The sequence below is a fragment of the Episyrphus balteatus genome, chromosome 2 (assembly GCF_945859705.1).
Source record: "Episyrphus balteatus chromosome 2, idEpiBalt1.1, whole genome shotgun sequence".
Lineage (NCBI taxonomy): Eukaryota > Metazoa > Arthropoda > Insecta > Diptera > Syrphidae > Episyrphus > Episyrphus balteatus.
Genome location: NC_079135.1, coordinates 58,850,432 through 58,854,835, shown reverse-complemented (window position 1 = coordinate 58,854,835; position 4,404 = coordinate 58,850,432). Strand labels below are relative to the sequence as shown.

At 32.3% G+C, this 4,404-nt stretch overlaps 1 long non-coding RNA gene across 1 annotated transcript; it reads left to right on the top strand.

Annotated features, from left to right (window-relative positions):
* The first annotated feature begins 292 nt into the window (after positions 1–292).
* On the top strand, positions 293–2,556 carry LOC129908840 (uncharacterized). Its single transcript, XR_008771346.1, has 3 exons — positions 293–1,302; positions 1,387–1,510; positions 1,602–2,556. It is a non-coding gene; the product is annotated as an uncharacterized LOC129908840 (long non-coding RNA).
* Positions 2,557–4,404: the final 1,848 nt, after the last annotated feature.

Sequence of the window (4,404 nt, the reverse complement as noted above, 5' to 3'; positions counted from 1 at the left end):
GTCAAGAAGGAAAAACATAGATCGTTATGAACAAATTCCAGCTGATTTGGAAACTAAAGTTAAATAAATTATACCATTTTACTGGATTTTTTTAAATGAAATCTTTTTGTTATTGAAACGTTAAGTTTCAGTTGCAGATAAAATCTGCACTGCAGATTTATGGTTATCAAAAGTCTGGGAATGTGTTGAGAATCTGCAAAATGCAGATAAATCTGCACTATTGGCAACACTGGGCCCGACCCATAGAATCCGTTGCTTCAATCAATCCGTTGAAGTTGACAGATGGGACGGAAAGGGGTGACCCATAGAATACGTCGCATGACGGATTGCTTTTTGACAGCTCACTTCAAATTCCAAGGTGTGTTCGATATTTTATCGCTGAATGTGCACTAAGGAAGTTCTGATGCAAGAAATTTTTAACTATTATTGTTGTTCTTTTTTTTTAATAAAATAAAGTGCAAGATAAACTTCCTCTAGGTACTTGCTCTTCAGTTAAAAACAATTTTTTATGACAAATTATGAGTTGTATGTATGACTTTGGCATAGTAAAATTGAACTCTACAACAGAATTTGAGTATTTAATTGATATAATTTATTAGATATATCATTAAATGTTACTTTTATTACATTTTCTTCACAAATATACAATTAAAGTTCACAATTCATAATATCGGAGAAGAAAAGAACACAGTTCTTAGCTCTGCAATTCCCCGTTGTGCACTCAGAAACAGAAAATCGAACTGATCTATTGTTGACAACCAATGTCAAAGGATACGACGGATGAAAAAGTAGAAAGTTGGGCTACTTCTTCCGTCGAATCCGTCCGTCTCCTTCCAATCCGTCGCTTATGGGTCGCTTCCCATAAGAACGTGTGTATTTTATCGAGCTATCAGTTGAAAACTTCGACGGAACGGACGCAACGGATTCTATGGGTTGGGAAATTTTACTCATACAAACAAAATGAAACAAAAATATTGGGCGAATTCACAAACGGCTACGTAGTCGACTCGTTCTGATTGGCTGAGAAGAACTAAAAAATTTGTTAAAATTTCCCCTCCGACGTAGTGTAAAAATGTTGGACTTCAAAGTTATGTCGATTTTTTGAACCGCCTCAAAAAAATCGAATTTTTGGTGTTAAAAAGGAACATAAAAACAGACCGAATTCTTTTTGCGATTGTATGTGTGTTATTTGACAACAATTTTTACACGAACGTCAAGCTGAAATCAAAACAATTTCTGCAAAATATTGGGTTTGGACCAGTTTTTAATTTATTGGGAATAGAAGAAAACTACCGTTCAATGGTATGAAATTGTGGCTCAAAGGTGGCCTTGTGCCAGCCCTGTTTTTTTACCTTCAGTTCCATTTTACCAATAATTTTACTTTAGCATGGAATTTCTTTAAATGTGGAAATGAGCTGGGATGTTTTTCCAATCACGCTATGTGATTGTTTTCCATATATTCTTTGGATGGGTTTTTAAAATGATCTCTCATTAAAACTCATATTTTCAGGTAAAAATTGTTAGATCAAATAATTACTATCCATGAATGGAGCAGAATTATTACTTTCATAATTAACAAACAAATTTTTCTTTATTTTTAGCATTTGCTTGGGAAAAATAAAAGTATGATGGTAACTCACGTTACAAAAATCGGACACGAGTTTTAAGAGTCCGACAGTATGAAGTTTTTCTGCGAAATTTAGAATCTTAATTTGTTTTTAATGAAGATTCCATACATACAAAATTACAAGCTTTTAATATAACATGGTGATCTTGAAGACGCGGCAGGTTTTACAAAAATGGACCCCAAAAGTAATGATGCAGGAATGTTCGGACTGATTTCAGGATTCTAAATATGTAAACTTCAAAATCGTACCTGATCCCTTTTTTGAGGTATAAGCATTTTTGTATACACGGGAGGGCATGTCGAAAAAAGACATTTTGATTTTGTATATGTTTTTCGAAAGCTATAATATTGTTCTTGAACTTAGTCTTTAGTTTAAGTTGGTTGAGCAAATATGTTCGGAGAAATTTAATTTCAAAAACATCATTTTAGAAAAAAAAATTTTTTTTTTCTTCAAGTTTATTTTTTTCCATTTTTTTAAATAAAGGGTACAATTTTTTTTACATAATTCAATGGTCTTATAAATTTCTAGTCGAAAACAAAAAACCACATGCTTATAAGTATTTTCGTTTTTGAGATTGGAGGAAAAATGTATCGCATCCCCAGAATTTTTTTTCCTCCTAGGACCTATGGGCTCTGTTATAGCTTTCAGTAAAATCCATCAGTAAACATTTTGTTTAGCTATTTTGAATACTTTAAACATTTATTTTGAACAAAATATTGATAAAATAAGTTGGGAGCTTATTTTAACTATTTTTTTTTCAAAAAGAAGCAATGCATTTGGTGTTAAATTTCATTCACAAACCCATTTTATAAATTTTACTGTTCAGTAAAATAAAATTTCATCAGTAAAATTTATAAAATGTATTTGTGACTAAAATGTAACACCAAAAGCGTTGCTTCTTTTTCAAAAAGTTAGTGAAAATGTGTTTTTAATTTATTTCATCAATATTTTGCATAAATTAGAATCTTAAAGTATTAAAAATAGCGGTGCCGTGAAATAACGCCGAGCGAAATAACGCCGAATTCCAAAATTCGGCGTTATTTCACTTTCAAAAGCGAAATAAGGCCGAATTTCAACATTCGGCCTTATTTCACAATGACAAAGTGAAATAACGCCGATTCGGCATTATTTCACTTTTTCAGTGAGGAAAATCCTGCTAAGTGGAGCTTAGGAAAAATTGCAATGTAACTACCTGTAGTCAGTTTGGTATTGAAATGCCATATTCTTGGCAAAGGGACATAAGGCCCATGGACATAACAGCCACTTTATGTTTGTGGACTTAAGTCCCAATTGAGTGAGACATAAGTTCCAAATTAATTGTCAAACTCAAGTTGGACATAAGACCCACAAATAAAAGATGGACGTTATGTCTCACTAACGAAGAATTCACAAATTATAAAATTATTTCCCAACTGGATTTGGGATAGTTACAAAATTCGATTTTGCACTTATGTCCCACCCTATTGGCATATACGCCTATATCCAATAGTGTATCCAAAGCAGGACAGCATGTCCCCAACCTCCAAGCTTACTTCACTGTTTATACGCCTAAGTCCTGGGTATTATTATTGTTTTTATGTGTATACCAAACAACAAAGATAATGTTTGTGTTATAACTTAGCAAACGCGAAGCGAAAAAAAATTTGCTTACATGAGAATCTATTTAATTTTCGGAACCCAAACGCGAAGCGGAAAAAAATTTTGCCCACGGGAGAATCAATTTTGAGGTGTGAAAATAAAAATTCGCGCGAATTTTTATTTTCACACCTCAAAATTGATTCTCCCGTGGGCAAAATTTTTTTCCGCTTCGCGTTTGGGTTCCGAAAATTAAATAGATTCTCATGTAAGCAAATTTTTTTTCGCTTCGCGTTTGCTAAGTTATAACACAGAGGCGGCGGAAGGGGTGTGCGGAGTGTGCCCTCGCACACGGCCCCGCGCTTGGAGGGGCCCCGCGGGCGCCAAATGAAAATGTCTCGGCCTTTGGAAATAATAACATCCGAAAAAAAAAAACATGTCTCTTTTCTATGTTCATATGATCAAACAAAAAATAATAATTCAAATTGACTTGTTTCCACTCGATTTCCATAATTGCATTGGCCACTTTTTGCAAAAGGAAGAAACGAAAAATATTTGTTTTTTCGCTAGAAAAAGAAAATTAAACAATAAAAGATTATTGTTTAACTGTTTTTTCTCAAGTGAAGCACATAATTAGTTTGCCAAACAACATGGATTATTTAAAATGTTTGCTTTTATTATTCCCAATTTAATTTAAAACTTAATGAAATGCATACATTTTTTGCTACAAAATCTCAGTTTGAAAAAAGGTTAATTTTCAATTTTGTAGGTGTAGGTATTTAAAATTGTACGAAATAATTTTTTGTATAAAGCTTAGGAATAGGTAAACTTAAATTCCTCTTAAAAAAATTGTTTGCTCGCTTACGCTCGCAATTTATATGATATAACAGATTTTTCACACTTTTAAACACTTTGTTAAGGGCTTAGAACATTTCTGTTTTCCGCCACCAATTTTTTGATCTTCTGAAAAATTATTAAAAAGGACCATTTTATTCAGTGGAATTTTCGAATTTTAGCTGTTCCGTATTTGAACACATTTCACTTTTCCCGTTATAAATCAACAATTTTTCTCAAACAAAAAAGTGAATAATTTATGTCTTTATTAGTTATTAAAAAATAATATTAAATTATTGTTAAGTATATAAGTATCTAACAGAGGAAAGCAAACATCAACAGAAACAATTACCATTAGTCAATATAA